This window comes from Lepidochelys olivacea (assembly GCF_965140295.1).
Source record: "Lepidochelys olivacea isolate rLepOli2 genome assembly, chromosome: 1".
Lineage (NCBI taxonomy): Eukaryota > Metazoa > Chordata > Testudines > Cheloniidae > Lepidochelys > Lepidochelys olivacea.
The window spans coordinates 135,550,647-135,568,488 of record NC_140411.1 but is presented as its reverse complement, the minus strand read 5'-3'; the positions used below and the strand labels follow the sequence as shown (position 1 = coordinate 135,568,488).

At 44.8% G+C, this 17,842-nt stretch overlaps 1 protein-coding gene and 1 long non-coding RNA gene across 3 annotated transcripts in view; both read left to right on the top strand.

Annotated features, from left to right (window-relative positions):
• Positions 1 to 17,842, top strand: part of ARHGAP6 (Rho GTPase activating protein 6) — a 510,120-nt gene that overhangs the window by 301,939 nt on the left and 190,339 nt on the right. The window lies entirely within an intron of this gene.
• On the top strand, positions 6,501 to 10,668 carry LOC311528407. The gene is made up of 3 exons (XR_014713598.1): positions 6,501 to 6,622; positions 9,620 to 9,673; positions 10,556 to 10,668. It is a non-coding gene; the product is annotated as an uncharacterized lncRNA (long non-coding RNA).

Sequence of the window (17,842 nt, the reverse complement as noted above, 5' to 3'; positions counted from 1 at the left end):
GAATGGACTATAAGGTGGATAGAAAGTTGGCTAGATTGTCGGGCTCAACAGGTAGTGATCAATGGCTCCATATCTAGTTGACAGCTGGTATCAAGTGGAATGCCCCAAGGTTTGGTCCTCGGGCCGGTTTTGTTCAGTATCTTCATAAATGATCTGGAGGATGGTGTGGATTGCACCCTCAGCAAGTTTGCAGATGACACTAAACTGGGAGGAGTGGTAGATATGCTGGAGGGTAGGGATAGGATACAGAGGGCCCTCGACAAATTGGAGGATTGGGCCAAAAGAAATCTGATGAGGTTCAACAAGGACAAGTGCAGAGTCCTGCACTTAGGACGGAAGAATCCTATGCACCGCTACAGACTAGGGACTGAGTGGCTAGGCAGCAGTTCTGCGGAAAAGGACCTGGGGGTTACAGTGGACGAGAAGCTGGATATGAGTCAACAGTGTGCCCTTGTTGCCAAGAAGGCCAATGGCATTTTGGGATGTATAAGTAGGGGCATTGCCAGCAGATCGAGGGACGTGATCGTTCCCCTCTATTCGACACTGGTGAGGCCTCATCTGGAGTACTGTGTCCAGTTTTGGGCCCCACACTACAAGAAGGATGTGGAAAAATTGGAAAGAGTCCAGCGGAGGGCAACAAAAATTATTAGGGGACAGGAACACATGACTTATGAGGAGAGGCTGAGGGAACTGGGATTGTTTAGTCTGTGGAAGAGAAGAATGAGGGGGGATTTGATAGTTGCTTTCAACTACCTGAAAGGGGGTTCCAAAGAGGATGGCTCTAGACTATTCTCAGTGGTGGAAGAGGACAGGACAAGGAGTAATGGTCTCAAGCTGCAGTGGGGAAGGTTTAGGTTGGATATTAGGAAAAACTTTTTCACTAGGAGGGTGGTGAAACACTGGAATGCGTTGCCTAGGGAGTTGGTGGAATCTCCTTCCTTAGATATTTTTAAGGTCAGGCTTGACAAAGCCCTGGCTGGGATGATTTAGTTGGGGATTGGTCCTGCTTTGAGCAGGGGTTGGACTAGATGACCTCCTGAGGTCCCTTCCAACCCTGATATACTATGATTCTATGAGAGGTAGTACTCTGTGCATAACTTAAATGGATGTAGGTAGAGAAGTCAAGGTATACCACCCTTGTACTTCTCCTGCCCTGGAGTCAGCCAGAGGTCAATTCAACTCCCAGTGGAAGTTTTATCAGCTTCAGGGCTTCTCTAATTATGGTAAGTATGATCTAAAGGCTGTTTCAGAGTTAGGGATTGCCAAAGATTTTTAATTCCAATCAGCAAACCAAAAAAAAAAAAGCATATATATAAAATTTTGGCTAGTTTGGATTGATGTTTGTATATTATGTTGTCATTCACTGATGTGGAAGCACTTCCTTATTTTTATAATGTTCAACTCCTATTTTTTCCTCTCTCTCCACTGCTAACACCTCACGTCCATTCTCTGCTGTTCCTCCATTCCCTATCTTTTATATATTCCCTCTTTAATCTTCTGTCTGCTTATGTTATTTCTGTGGCCTCCTGCATACATCCAACACACGCATACTTTACATTTCTCCAAGGTTTTTCTTTTAGTTCTTTCAAATTTATATTGCAATGGTTCTCAAACTTTAGCAATATGAGGACCCCAATTTTGATTTAAAATTTTTCGGGAACCCCCAAACTTCCCTGCTCAGCCTTTGCCCCACCCCCTTCCCTGCCCCTTACCCGGGGCTATGTCCGTGCCCTGCCCCTTCTCCAAGGCCCCGCCACTGCTCACTCGCTCTCCCCACCCTCACTCACTTTTACCAGGCTGGGGCAAGGGGTTGGGGGCAGGAGGGGGAGCGGGCTCTGGGAGGGAGTCTGGGTGCGGGAGGGGGAGCGGGCTCTGGGAGGGAGTTTGGGTGCAGGAGAGTTGTGGGGTGCAGGCTCTGGGAGGAAGTCAGGGTGCAGGAAGGTTGTGGGGTGCAGGCTCTGGGAGGGAGTCTGGGTGCCTGCTCCAGGCACCGCCCCTATAACTCCCATTGGCTGCAGTTCCTGGCCACTGGGAGCTGCGGAGTCAGTGCTCGGGGCGGGGGCAGCGTGTGGAGATCCCCTGGCCCCAGGGTACATGCCCGTTGCTTCTGGGAGCACCGGGGAGCCAGGACACACAAGCCTGTTCCCCAGCATGTTGGAGGTGCACCTGGGAAGGAGGGGTAGGAGTTTTTCAGTGGGGCCTACGGACCCCATTGAGTCCCCTCGGGGACCCCCAGGGGTCTGCGGACCCATTTGAGAAATGCTGCTGTATTGGAATCAACTTTTTTTCACCAGAGTAATTCCCCAAGGTCCTTGTTTAATTCGGAAGGAAGGCAAAGGTATATACATTTCAGTGACGTGCAAATCATGCCAGAAATTATTAAGAAATAACAGGGATACCATCATGGTCTCAGTAAAGTCAATGGCAAAACTCGTATTGACTTCAGTTGTGCATGAAGTTCCACCCTAGTTTTCTAGTGACTTCTTTTATAAGCGAAACAGAATGAAGTATCAAAACCTTATTATTTCTGGCCATTCCTATTTACATCGTCTCCTGATTTCTTGCATTGTGCGTATGCATTAAGCAGCTCATGACTTGCCCACTGATAAACTCCACGTTTCATGAAAGGGGAGATTCTCTCTCCCCTCCTTCCCCCAAAACCTTTGTAGGGCTAATTGAAAATATCAAACTCCATATGCACCCAAGTTTACAACAAGGAAGTCTGCATATTAGACTGCATCTCAAGAGGAAACAGATTGAACCACAAACAGCAAAAGGCTTCCTGAGCATTTGAGCCTTCAAACAAATTTTTTGTTCTGTTTATTGTAGCCATTACTAACATCAGTCCATCTCTAAGCAGCCACGGGGGAAAGAATCATAATCATGTGGTCGCTTAAATGAACCCTGAACTTAACATAAAAAACCTATACAAAATCCTAGCATATTGTAGTCCACCCCAACAAGTCTGAAAAGTTGCTTAAAAGCATTTGGAGCAGAATAGGAATGTAGTCTTGAACCCTGAAAACCACATTCCCATTTCTGCAGCGAGAAGCAGGTGTTGTCTGCGCATAGGACTGGTAGTCAGTGATTCCTGCCTTCTAGCCCTGGCTCTGACACTGACCCTCTTTCGAACACTGAACAAGTTACATAACCTCTCTGCCTCAGTTTTCTCACCTGTAAATTGAGGGTAATAATAAGCTACATCACAGGTGTGTGTAGGCAGGTTGGTGTATTAGGTGACACCTTATTAGCACTCTGGAGATAAAAATGCTAAATATACTACTAACTTCGCCTTCAAAGTAGACATGGAAGACATGTTTTCATGTCACAAAAGCTGAGAGGTTCTAATACCTACACAAATAGCAGCAGAAATGCATTGTTAAAGGAAAATCAAACCTATGTATTCTCCAGACCCTCAAAATCTATTCAGAAAAGATTGTTTTAGCTTCTCCTAACCAAATTGACATTTCTTAGTCTAAGCCAGGGGTGAGCAAACTTTTTGGCCCGAGGGCCACATCTGAGTAGGAAAATTGCATTTAGGGCCATGAATGTAGGGTTGGGGCATGGGGTTGGGGTGCGGGAGGGAGTGTGGGGTGTGGGAGGGGGTGTGGTATGCAGGAAGGGGCTCAGAGCAAGGGGTGTGGGGTGCAGGAGGTGGCTCAGGGCAGGGGGTTGGGTTGCAGGAGGGGTGTGGGGTGCAGCAGGGGGCTCAGGGGGTTGGGGTGCAGAAGGGGTACAGGTGCAGCAGGGAATCAAGGCAGGGGGTTGGGGTGTGGGGCTCAGGGCAGGGATTCGGAGTGCAGGCTCTGGCCTGGCACTGTTTACCTTGAGTGGCTCTGGGGTGGCAGTGGCGCAGAGCGGGGCTCAGGCAGGCTCCCTGCCTGCCGTAACCCCACTCCACTCCCAGAAGTGGCCAGCACCATGTCCCTGCGGCCCCGGGGAGGTGGGGGCGGGTGGCAGAGTGCTCCGTGCACTGCCCTCGCCTGCGGGTACCTCCCCCGAAGCTCCCATCGGCTGTGGTTCCCTGTTCCCAGCCAGTGGGAGCTGTGGGGGGTGGTGCCTGCAGGCGAGGGCAGTGTGTGAAGCCCTCTGAAACACCCCCCCTCCCCCCTGGCGCCGCAGGGACATGATGCTGGCTGCTTCTCCCGCGGGCTGGATCCAAAGCCTTGATGGGCTGAATCTGGCCCGCGGGCTGTAGGTTGCCCACCCCGGTCTAAGCTTATTTTCTGTATTGTTAATATGACTTTTCAAGGTCTTGCATTCTTCAGTGGACTCATCTACAGTTTAATGGCATTGGGCCCATGAATAGTGCATGTTATTTAGTACTTAGGGTGTGCCAATGGTAATTACTATCTTTATCATAAGAATTCAAGGTTTTATCCAAAAGAGGCCATACCTGCTTGGAATTGCTCATAATCCCCCCTCACCTGTGATTGGAGCTCCTTTTTGAATGTTCTGGATTTTTTAGAGTCTAGTCACTTTTGTAGGATAAATGCTAGGGCTCATGCGATTAAGTCAAAAAAAAGTAATCGCGATAAAAAAATGAATCACGATTAATTGCACTGTTAAACAATAGAATACCAATTGAAATTTATTAAATATTTTTGGATGTTGTTTTCTATATTTTCAAATATATTCATTTCTGTTGCAACACAGAATACAAAGTATACAGTGCTCGCTTTGTATTATTATTTTTGATTACAAATATTTTCACTGTAAAAATGATAAAAGAAATAGTATTTTTCAATTCACCTTATACAAGTACTGTAGCGCAATCTTTTTATCATGAAAGTGTAACTTACAAGTGTAGATTTTTTTTTGTTATATAACTGTGCTCAAAAACAAAACAGTGTAAAACTTTAGAGCCTACAAGTCCACTCAGACCTACTTCTTGTTCAACCAATCACGGAGATAAACAAGTTTCTTTACATTTACAGGAGATACTGCTACCTGATTCTTATTTACAATGTCACCTGAAAGTGAGAAGAGGCATACGCATGGCACTTTTGTAGCTGGCATTGCAAGATATTTACATGACAGATATGCTAAATATTTGTACGCCCCTTCATACTTAGGCAACAATTCCAGAGGACAGGCTTCCATGCTGATGTTGCTCATTAAAAAAATAATGCGTTAATTAAATTTGTGACTGAACTTCTTGGGGTCGAATTGTATGTCTCCTGTTTTGTTTGACCCACATTCTGCCATATATTTCATGTTATAGCAGTCTTGGATGATGACCCAGTACATGTTAGTTTTAAGAATACTTTCACAGCAGATATGACAAAATGCAAAGAAGGTACCAATGTGAGATTTCTAAAAGTAGCTACAGGACTCGACCCAAGGTTTAAGAATCTGAAGTGCTGTCCCAAGTCTGAGAGGGATGAGGTGTGGAGCATGCTTTCAGATGTCTTAAAAGAGAAGACTGATGTGGAAACTACAGAACTTGAACCACCAAAAAAGAAAATCAACCTTCTGCTGGTGGCATCTGACTGAGATGATGAAAATGAATATGCGTCGGTCCACTCTGCTTTGCATCATTATCGAGCAGAACCCATCATCAGCATGGACACCTGTCCTCTGGAATGGTGGTTGAAGCATGAATCTTTAATGAATGTGGCACGTAAATATCTTGTGACGCTGGTACAACAGTGCCATGCAAAAACCTGTTCTCACTGTCAGGTGACACTGTAAACAAGAAACGGGCAGCATTATCTCCTGCAAATTGTAAGCAAACTTGTTTGTCTATGCGATTGGCTCCACAAGAAGTAGGACTGCATGGACCTGTAGGCTTTAAAGTTTAAATTTTTTTATTTTTGAACATTGTTATTTTTTTGTACATACATCTCTACCCCAATATAACGTGACCTGATATAATGCGGGTTTGCGTACAACACGGTAAAGCTCTGACACACAGCTCTGAGCAGCGTGTTGAGCATGCCGGGCTGGGCCGAGGGGTTGGATAAGGGGCAGAGGGTCTCGGGGGCAGTCAGGGGCTCCCCACCCTGGGTCTGGGAGGCGGGAGCTGTGGGGGGGCACTTTTGGGGGCCCCGCAGTCCCAGAGTGGCCCAGGGGATTAGCGGGGGGCCAGTCCGCTTCCCTTGCCCCAGCCCCAGCCGTGTCACTTGGAGGAGGTGGCTTGGGGAAAGGGACCCTCCTCCCCCCGCACTCACTGGCAGCAGTGGAAGCGGAGCAGCCCGGCCCCAGCCCGCTCCATTCCACCAGCTCCCGGCCGCAGTGCTCCGCTTCCTGCCACAGGTGAGTGCGGGACCTTTCCCCAACCCCCCTCGTCCCCAGCGACATGGCTGGGGCCTGGGCAAGGAAAACAGAGCGGGCTGGGGCCACGTCGCTCCGCTTCCCGCCACTGGTGAGTGCAGAGGGCCTCCTTTCCCCAACCTCCCCGCACTCACCGGCGGCAGGAGGCGGAGCAGCCCAGCCCCCGCCTGCTCCACTCTTCCAGCTCCCAGCCACGGTGCTCCGCTTCCCGCCTCACGTGAGTACGGGGGGCGTCCTTTCCCCAACTTCCCTGCGCTCACCAGGGGCGGGAAGCAGAGTGCTGTGGCTGGGAGGTGGGGGAGTGGAGCGGGCTGGGGCTGCATTGCTCCACTTCCCGCTGCTGCCGGTGAGTGCCTGTCAGGGGGCGGGGTGTGTGGATCGGGGTCGGAGCAGTCAGGGGATAGGGAACAGGGGGGTTGGGTAGGGGGTGGGGTCCTGGGGGTGATTAGTGAAGGGGGTTTCTGGAGGGGGTGGTCAGGGAACAAGGAACTGGGGGGGCCAAAGCAAGTTCGATATAATGTGGTCTCGCCTATAACGCGGTGAGATTTTTTTGTCTCCTGAGGACTGCATTATATCGGGGTAGAGGTGTAATTCTACATTTGTAAGTTCAACTTTTATGATAAAGAGATTGAACTGCAGTACTTCTATGACTATTTCTTTTGTTTTTGTACAGTGCAAATATATGTAAGAAAAATAAATATAAAGTGAGCACTGTGTTGTAATTGAAATCAATATATTTGAAAATGTAGAAAACATGGAAATATATTTAAGTAAATGGTGTTCTCTTATTGTTTAACTGTACAATTAATTTTTTTAATTGCTTGACATCCCTAGTAAATGCACCAAGACCCAGGAAGCTGACCACAGGCAATCTGGAAATGTGTTGCTCTTTTGAGGCATTATGAAGTGCTGGTTGATTCTCCAATATAAATACCTTCACAGACTATATAAGAAAAGCAGTGAACCTGAAGAAAGCCTGTTTAGCTCTGGCAGGGAGTTCTTCCCATCGCTCATCATCAAGCCCTCCAGCCAATTAAGAAGGCCATGAGTCTTGGTGGTGAATAAAGCATGGAACTAGAACAAATGAGTTGTACTGCTGGTCCTGCCACTGATAACATCACTTCCTTTAAGTGAAAGTAGCATACACAGAATTCTCTAAGGGGAGAATTCTCCCAGTGGGGAGAAAAAATATAAGATGTCACTGTGTGTGGAAGCTGGATCTCCTGGCTGGGTAGCACAAGGGCTGCATTGAGGCTAACCTGCCCAACCCCTCCACACCAGCCATAGAATTTTACAGGCACACAGGAAACCTGATGGTGGACCCTTAAAGTGTGGTACCATAGCCAGGCTGTTTTTCTACTCTCTGGAGCTACGCCAGGGTGGTATGCATTAAGGCTAAATTTTTGAAGTGTCTAGGGATTTCAGGCACCTCCATTTTTGCGTGCCCAACTTCACTTCACTTTAAAGGGGCCTGATTTTTAGAGTGTGGATGCTCAGTAATTTCCAAATAACTCAGAATAATATATTTCAAATAAACTTCATTGTGCAAATAGTTTAAAGCTAATTCTATACATAGACTACTATATATCTGAAGAAGAGTTATGTGTACAGGAGCCATGTGCTAGGCTCATTAATCACAGTGAGCCATTTTAATCACTTTTTTTTGAACACTGGAGTTGTCATTATTAAAACTTTAACGGGAAAATGTCAGATACAACACACAATCTAGCATGTCTTTTGATGTTTGAGAAGAGGCAATAGAACAGACTACAGTTTGGACTTGTATAAACATTTTCATTATGTAAGGTGAGAATGGAGAAAGCATAGCTAATGGATACCTACCGTCCATGGCTTTGGTATTTAAATATCTACCCAAAATATGGTTGGATTATTCCATTTTTAACTTCAAAACATACTAAAAGATTTACTTGTTTATATTTTCACAGTTTATAGCAACAGTAGTGATTGCTGGGTTGGGTATTTTCTGGTAGGTAAATGACTAGCTAAATTAAAAACCAAATTCAAAGCTTCCTTGTCAGTCAGTATCACATTTAGAGGTTTTCTGTCAGTTAAATTGCAATATGAATAAAAAGTGTGCACTGTATAACAGCTTTTTTTTCCTCAAGGTATCCCAACTGGTTTTACAAACATTGATCAGTTTCTGGAAATAAAATATAGACAAATGGACCAGAAACTATTATATGCTCAACACTTAGCTTTGTGGCCTGATTCTGATTTCTGTTACACCTATTTAAATCCAGATTAAATCAAGTTAAATTGGATTTAGAGCACTGTAATCATAGTCTGGCCTTTGGACATTAGGATGCTGTCCAAGACGCCAAAGGGTGGTCAATTACATTTTTCAAGTGGGGTTGTTGTTTTTTTCACTGCTAATAGGGAAAACCCCACATTAAATTTTCTGCTCTATATGTTTATAATATTCAGTGAAATTAATGTCAAATAAAGTTAAGAAGATCATGAGGAAAATTTGAAAGCAAGAAAGCTGTGTATATTTATATGACAAATATTGAACAGTATAGAATATGTAAACTGGCTGAGAAAATTCTCTTAGAAAAACACTGTGATTTTGTTTTCAAACATGACTTTTTTGTAATTTAGTCTGCCATCTACTCCCAATAAAAATCTCTTCTAATTCCCAGATTACCATTAAAAAGATCAGATTTAGGTACAAAATTTTTTTTTTTTAGGTTGAGGTTTCATGATTAGTCTTAATGTAATAATATCCTTTAGGTTTTGGTCCTTGGAGCTAGGACCATTTAGTAAAAAGTACAGTGGTAAAAAGCAAACAGCAACCCCACCTATTATAAATAACAATGTACTGTAATATGTTTACTAAGAATTTTAAATGCCATTTGTTTGTATAAGCAATAAGAATTTTATTAATCTCTAACTCTCATAAACAGATCAAGTGGTAAGTACAGCTGTATGTTTTTCATACAAATATCCTTAAGGTGCATTTGCAGGGATTTAAAATGAGACTAGTTGCATTAAAACTGTTGTTTCAGCCGTTAGTTTTTACCAAAAGTTCCAAAGCACTTCTCTAGACAAGTTTAGTCCTGGAAATTGGGACCTTAGACTAGAAAGTTGGACAGTATAGTATATAGCTAAAAGTATAGTATAGTATAGTAGCTAAAAACATATGATTGTACTGAGCATCTTTTCTATTCTGATTTGCTTAATTGGCGGTTGGCTCCAGCCAAAAGGTTCTCGGGCCCTTTAGTTTGATTTGTAAGGTTAATGTCAGTGAGTCTGGTTTTGGTTTGGATTCTGGCTTGTACGGATACAGCTGGATACTGAGACATTCCACCTTTCCTCACACCAGGTCTGAAGGCAGGGAGAAGGGAGAAAATGTCACTGTGGCAAAGTGCTAGAAGAGGTGAGCAGAAAATTACTTTTTCTGGAGCTGCTGCAAATGACCCCATAAACGAGCTATAAGAGGTTGAAGTAAGACTCTGCAAGAGTGTGAGATAAGCATATATCTCAGTGAAACTCTATGGAACTTAGAGACAAAAAGTAAAAATTTCCAAAGCACCTACGTCAGTGGTTCTCAAACTTCGTTGCACTGAGACCCCATTCTTACAACAAGTTAGGGGAGAGAGGGCCAGAGGCTGAGCCCCCCACCCCGGGTGGGGGGTAGAGCTCGTGCTTCAGCTTCAGCCCCAGGTCCCAGCAAGTCTAATACGGGCCCTGGTGACCCCATTAAAATGGGGTTGTGACCCACTTTGGGGTCCTGACCCACAGTTTGAGAACTGCTGAAAAGTGATACAGTTGTCTATGCCAACTGTCTAGCTTGGTTACAGTTATGATTGTAGTGATACCCAATGTGGATGATCTCTGAGGACTGGCTGTGTGAGTTAAGTTTATAATCTTTATCCATTATTTTTTGGAGCAGTAGCCACATTAAACTTGACTCAGCAGAAAATACATGGTTTAAATGGGTAAAGAACACTACCTTGTACCTTAGAAATGGTCCCTCCAATTTTGGGTTCAGGCATGTTGGTATAACGGTCGGGGGGAAGTACCATTCATTCAGCTGTGGATAAATAGGGGAGTTCACTTCCCATTTCTGCCAGTTTGGGGAAAACATCTGAATATGTCATCAGACCAGCAAATAAGAAATATTAGGAACAGAAAGTGCTGATACTCCTTTTAATATGATGTATCCGAACAGGAAAAAAAAAAGAAGGGAGTTCTGTAATTTAATGTGGCTATAAAACATGCCAGAGATTGATTTTTTTTTCTTTTTCAAACTTCCTAGCTTGTCTTTCAGAAGTAAAACAGTATGCTCTGAGAATGGCTGAAAAAGCACATTTCCTGTCCAGCTCTGAGAAGATAAAGGATGAATGCTTTGGTTGTGAGCTTCAAGCTATCATTGTGATTTAAAAAAAAATTGACAATTTTTGATTTTGTTTTAAATTTTTTTTTCTTAATTCAAGTGTTCGTATTTGATACTCTCTTCAGTCATTTTCACTCTCCTGTTGAAATCCATGACTTGTGCAACTAAGCTATTTTACTTTGTTAGTTTTAAGAATTAAATCTTTATTAAAGATCTCAGATAACAGGCAGAAGATATGTAAGCCAATGAATACAGCTGCTATTAAGTACATACCATTTAACTAGTGTCTTCACTTGTGTATATACAGATGGTATCAGAATACCAAATACAGGTTATAATCTGACTGTTCTTGGGCCATGATATGGGAGCCATTCAAGTCCTACATTGGGGAAAAATTATTAGCCTCTCTTCATTTTGGGGGGTGGGAGAGGGAGAGAAACAAGTCGAAAGCGTTCAATTATGGGAATAAGAGATTAAAGCTCTGAGGGGCAACACATTTGAAAAGACAAGTTATAAGTCTACAGAGCAGAAACTAAGGCCTGATCTACACTATGAGTTTGTGTCGGATTTAGCAGCGTTAAATCGAATTAACCCTGCATCCGTCCACACAATGAAGCCATTTTTTTCGACATAAAGGGTTCTTAAAACTGATTTCTGTATTCCTACCCAACAAGGGGATTAGCGCTGAAATCGACATCGCCGTTTTGAATTAGGGTTAGTGTGGCCGCAATTCGAAGGTATTGGCCTCCGGGAGCTATCCCAGAGTGCACCATTGTGACCGCTCTGGACAACACTCTGAATTCTGATGCATTGGCCAGGTGTACAGGAAAAGCCCCGGGAACTTTTGAATCTCATTTCCTGTTTGGCCAGGCGAGCTCATCAGCACAGGTGACCATGCAGTCCCAGAATTGAAAAAGACCTCCAGCATGGACCGAACTGGAGGTACTGGATCTGATTCCTGTATGGGGAGAGGAATCCGTGCTATCAGAACTACATTCCAAAAGACGAAATGCCAAAACATTTAAAAAAATCTCCAAGGCCATGAGAGACAGGGGCTACAGCAGGTACGTAACACAATGCTGTGTGAAACTTAAGGAGGTCAGACAAGCGCACCAGAAAACCAAAGAATCAGACGGACGCTCCGGGACAGAGCCCAAGACATGCTACTTCTACGCTGAGCTGCATGCAATTCTAGGGGGGGCCGCCACCACTACCCCATCCTTGTCCGTGGACTCCGATGATGGGGTCCTCTCCACCATGCCTGAGGATTTTGCGGATGGGGAAGATGAGAAGAAGGAGGAGGAGGACGAGCTTGAGGAGAACACTCAGCACACCATTCTCCCCAACAGCCAGGATCTTTTTATTACCCTGCCTGAAATACCCTCCCAACCCAATGAAGCCGGAGAAGGGACCTCTGGTGAGTGTACCTTTTAAAATATAATACATGTTATAAAAGCAAGCGATTAAGTAGCACTGAGGACTTGGGATGCATTCGTGGCCAGTACAGCTACTGGAAAAGTCAGTTAACATGTCTGGGGATGGAGCAGAAGTCCTCCAGGGACATCTCCATGAAGCTCTCCTGGAGGTACTCTAAAAGCCTTTGCAGAAGGTTTCTGGGGAAAGCAGCCTTATTCTGGCCTCCATGGTAGGACACTTTACCACGCCATGCTAGTAGCAAGTAATCTGGTATCATCGCATGACAGAGCCTGGCAGCGTATGGTCCCGGTGTTTGCTGGCATTCAAGCAACATCCGTTCTTTATCTCTCTGTGTTATCTTCAGGAGAGTGATATCCTTTATGGTATCCTGGTTGAAATAGGGCAATTTAACTAAGGGGACATTCAGAGGTGGCCGTTCCTACTGGGCTGTTTGCCTGTGGCTGAAAAGAAATCCTCCCCGCAGTTAGCCATGCGGTGGGGGATGAGGGGCATTGGCCCTGAGCTGTTCGCATTTGGCTAGCAGGGATCTTCCCTGATACTAGCCATTTGGTGGGGTGAAGGGTAAAGCAATCATCCCAGAGAATTGGATAGGGGGGAGGGGTTAGTTTGGTTTCTGCTGCCGCATGTTAACAGGAAAACCACAGCACTAAATGGCCAACTCAACATGCTTTTCTTGGTATGGGAGAGGAGGGCGCTGCTGTTATGAAGGTTGCAGAAGCTAAAAGACTATGGCTTACCATGGTCATCTGCAAGCTGAATTCTGTTGCCTGGCACTGCGTGTGTGATCTCTAACACCAAAGCCACAGGCACTCAATATAAGATGCAAAATGCAACCTTGTACCAAAATCACATGTGCCATGTAATGTGAATAGTGTTGTTCACTGTGAAAGAGTATAGCCATTGTTCTGTAAAATGTATCTTTTAAAATACTTCACTCCCTTTTTTTTCCTCCAGCAGCTGCAAATATTTCAAGCCTCCCTCCTCCGTCCCAAAGGCTATCTCAGATAAGGCGGCGAAAAAATGCGTGCGCAATAACGTGTTCTTTGAGCTCATGCAGTTGTCCGGCACTGACAGAGCTCAGCAGAATGTGTGGAGGGACACAATAGCAGAGACAGGAAAGTGGCTGATGAATGTGAGGAGAGGTGGTGGGAGGAAGATCAGAGGAGGCATGAGGCAATGCTGGGGCTACTGCGGGATCAAACGTACACGCTCCGGCGTCTGGTGGAGATTCATGAACGGCAGCAGGATCACAGACTGCCGCTGCAGCCCCTGTTTAACCGCCCTCCCTCCTCCCCAAGTTCCATAGTCTCCTCACCCAGACGCCCAAGAATGCGGGGGGTGGAGGCTCCGGGCAGCCAACCACTCCACCCCACTGGACAACCCAAGCAACAGAAGGCTGTCATTCAAGAAGTTTTAAAGTGGCCTTTCCCTTCCCTCCTACCCTCCTCCCACATCTCACCCGGGCTACCGTGTGAGTTCTCTCCCTATTTTTATAATCAAATAATAAAGAATACATGTTTTTTAAATGATAGTGACTTTATTTCCTTTGCAAGCAAGCTGTCATCGAAGGGGGGAGGGCGGGTGGCTTACAGGGAGTTTAGAGTCAACCAAGGGGGTGGGTTTTCATCAAGGAGAAACAAACAGAAGTGTTACGCAGTACCCTGGCCAGTCATGAAACTGGTTTTCAAAGCTTCTCTGATGCGCAGTGCTTCCAGCTGTGCTCTTCTAACTGCCTTGGTGTCTGGCTGCGCGTACTCAGCGGCCAGGCGGTTTGCATCAACCTCCCACCCCACCATAAACATCTCCCTCTTACTCTCACAGAAATTGTGGAGCACACAGCAAGCAGCAATAACAATGGGAATATTGGTTTCGCTGAGGTCTGAGTGAGTCAGTAAACTGCGCCAGCGACCCTTTAAACGTCCAAATGCACACTCTATCACCATTCTGCACTTGCTCAGTCTATAGTTGAACAGCCCCTCACTACTGTCCAGGGTGCCTGTGTACAGTTTAATGAGCCAGGGCATTAAGGGGTAGGCTGGGTCCCCAAGGATAACTATAGGCATTTCACATCCCCAACAGTTATTTTCTGGTCTGGGAAGTAAATCCCTTCCTGCAGCCATTTAAACAGACCAAAGTTCCTAAAAACGTGAGCGTCATGAACCTTTCCTGGCCATCCCACGTTGATGTTGGTGAAACATCCCTTGTGATCCACCAGTGCTTGCAGCACTATTGAAAAGTACCCCGTGCGGTTTATGTACTGGCTGCCCTGATGGTCCAGTCCCAAGATAGGGATATGCGTTCCGTCTATAGCCTCACCACAGTTAGGGAATCCCATTGCAGCAAAGCTATGACCTGCACATTTCCCATGGTCACTACCTTTGATAGTAGCAGCAGCTCAATGATTGTGTTGGCTACTTGCATCACAGCAACCCCCACAGTAGCAACCCCCATTCCAAATTGATTACCGACCGACCGGTAGCTGTCTGGCATTGCAAGCTTCCACAGGGCTATTGCCACTTGCTTGTGAACTGTGAGGGCTGCTCTCATCTTGGTGGTATTGTGCTTCAGGGCAGTCAAAGTTCCATGAAAGTGCCCTTAAGCATGTGAAAGTTTTGGAGCCACTGGGAATCATCCCAAACCTGCAACGCTATGCGGTCCCACCACTCTGTGCTTGTTTCCCGGGCTCAGAATCGGCATTCCATGGCATGAGCCTGCCCCAGTAACACCATGATCTCCAAATTGCTGGGGACCGCGGTTGTAGAGAAATCTGTGTTAATGTCCTCATCACCGCGCTGCCGTCGCCTCCTCGCCTGGTTTTTCAGGTGCTGGTTCTACATAAACTGCACAATAATGCACGTGGTGTTTACAATGGTCGTAACTGCTGTGGTGAGCTGAACGGGCTCCATGCTTGCTGTGCTATGGCATCTGCTTGGGCAATCCAGGGAAAAGGGCGCAAAATGATTGTCTGCTGTTGCTTTCATGGAGGGAGAGAGGGTTGGGTGATGACATTTACCCATAACCACCTGTGACAAATTTTTGGCCCCATCAGGCATTGGGAGCTCAGCCCAGAATTCCAATGGGCAGCGGGGACTGTGGGAATTGTGGAATAGCTACCCACAGTGCACCGCTCGGAATGTTGACACTTGCCACAGTACTGTGGACCCACACCGCCAAATTAATGTGCTTAGTGTGGATGCATGCACTCGACTTTATACAATCTGTTCCCAAAAATTGACTTCTGTAAATTGGAGTACTTTTGTAATGTAGACATGGCCTACATAAATTTGAGTTTATGAAGGCTCCTCTGCTGCAAACAGCTATACTAGTGTGAATTCTCACTCATCCAGGCAGCGTTATTAATTTCACTGGGACTCCATGTGGGTCACAGAGTGTGTACTGGTATATCCGTTTGTAGGATTGATAGTTGAGAGAGAATTTGCTCTTGAGTTGAAAGCAGAATTATGTAGAGCTAGGAAAGAAAGCCAGACAAGTTGTTAGCATGCAGGCTGAAGAAGGCAGAAATTTTCAGTAACATCCCCACTGTCCTTGGTGAGCAAGGATTAAGGTCTTTTCTTCATGTACTGTGATGCAGCTGGACCACTATAGCACTTTAGTGAAGATGCTACTATGCCGAAGAGAGAGCTTCTCCCGTTGGCATAGTTAGTCCACCGCCCCTCCCGTCAACACAGCTCTGTCTACATAGGGGGTTAGGTTGGTATAACTATGTCACTCACGGGTGTGGATTCTTCACACCCCCATGTGATATAGTTATACCAATATAGATCTGTAGTGTAGACCTGACCTAAGAGTCACCAACACCAAAATAAGTAGCCAGACATTCAGAAATTTCTGGGAGGAATCTTACACTGCAACACCTATGAAGGCTGTTGTCTCAGGACTCCTACAAACTCAGAACTCTTACAAATCTTGCAGGGCTACCTGAAAACAATGCTATGCTGAAAGCACCCACTAACCACTTTATTCATTTTGTTGTATAACTATGCAGAAAAAGGTAACAGAACCCTTTGGAAAAATATAACTATTTATGTTAGGTATAGAGAGAGAGATCGTGGAAACCACAGTGATGGGCACATTAGAGACACCATGTGATGGATCATAATGTTTTTAATATTCTTCTGAAAAGGAAAATAGCTCAGTTCATTCCCTTCTCTCAATCCCCGTTTCTTCCAAAACGGTCTGAGACTGTGCAGAGATTTCTCTGTTTTTATTGCTCCCCCTTTTAAAGTTTTTTAGCCTTGAAAAGACAAAAATATGTTTATCTTTTTTGCCTTTTTTCACATCACTGTGGTCAGATACCAAGAGAGAAGTTACAAAAAGATAAGTTGAATAACAGATCTTGTTTTTCAGCCACTTGTGAGGCTGCCGTGGTCTCCAGTTCCCTATTTTCATAAGTTGTTTTTCCATCTTAACGATGAATGAGTACAAAGAATAAAGACAGTTTCTTACCATTATGTGAAATGCAGTTGCTGTTTTAAATCTGAATCAGTGTCATTTTTAAATCCCGAAGTTTCACAAGGTTTGGTTTTTTTTTTGCAAAAATTAAAGTTTTTATTCCAGCTGGGGCGTACAAATTTCTTAAACATGTCTTAATAGCACATTATTTGCTCTGCTTCTTGTATAACCAAACCAAATGTTGTGAATATTTCTAAAGAGAATTACCTAGAAACTGGCAGTTTAAATGTAGTATTATAAAGCAATTTAGATTGATGTGGTTCGAATAGTTAATGATTCCAGTGGGAACAGTTGGGAAAAGGAGACCATAAATTACCACTGAGATGTGGTCTTGTCTGCTATGTGTCGGTAAAACAGACATCACTCAAACTGATCATGTCAAGATATGAATGTAATCAGCTGGTGGCTTCTAGGGGGCTTACTTACAGGATCAGGAAATTAGGATGCATGAAGGAATGTCAGGTTGACTGAGATAAATAATATTGATTGTAAGGATTTTGTGATGTTAAACCAAAGGCAAGCCAATGAGATGATTTAATCACTGTTTTCTTCTTTTTTGATGCATATTTTTTTCATTGGGCCAGAATACTGTTTGCCGACATCACATCTGCCAACCTTCCAAAAACGAATTATGCTGAACCGTAAACAGACCAAACATCACAGTTAAAAATAACTAAATGATGCCATCTGCTGTCATAAAATATCATTTAATGTTTTATGAGATGCATGAATGGTTTTGATAACTAGAAATGGAAATTGTATGCATTTACTAAAATGCTTAAAGCGGTTGTATGCCACAGAGACCTTTGTCAGAAAAATATAATAAGTTTGATTCTCATTAGCTAATGTAATTTGCAGAGTACATGTGGAGATTTTGCTTTAGCTACTATGAAATAGCTGACTGAAGCCTGAGGCCTTTAACCTGAGCCCTGCTGCCCAGGGCTGAAGCGAAGCCTGAGCCCCGCTTCGGCTTTGACCCCAGGACCCCACCAAGTCTAACACCTGCACTGGTGACCCCATTAAAACGGGGTCGTGACCCATTTTGGGGTTATGACCCACAGTTTGAGAACCCTGAGCTAGAATTCTGTTTGGGACCTGAAGCTTGAAGTTTCTATAATATAAACCAGCGGTGGAATCCAGCATTGCTTGAATCCCATCCTAAGTGAATCTATCCCATCTATTCATTTCTGCTAGGTACACTATTATATTATCTGAGCGTCTGGAAATCTAAAAGAGCATCTGTTTACCCTTGAGTGTACACCTAGGGAGAAAGTGTAGGAGGATCAGGGTCCTCCAGAT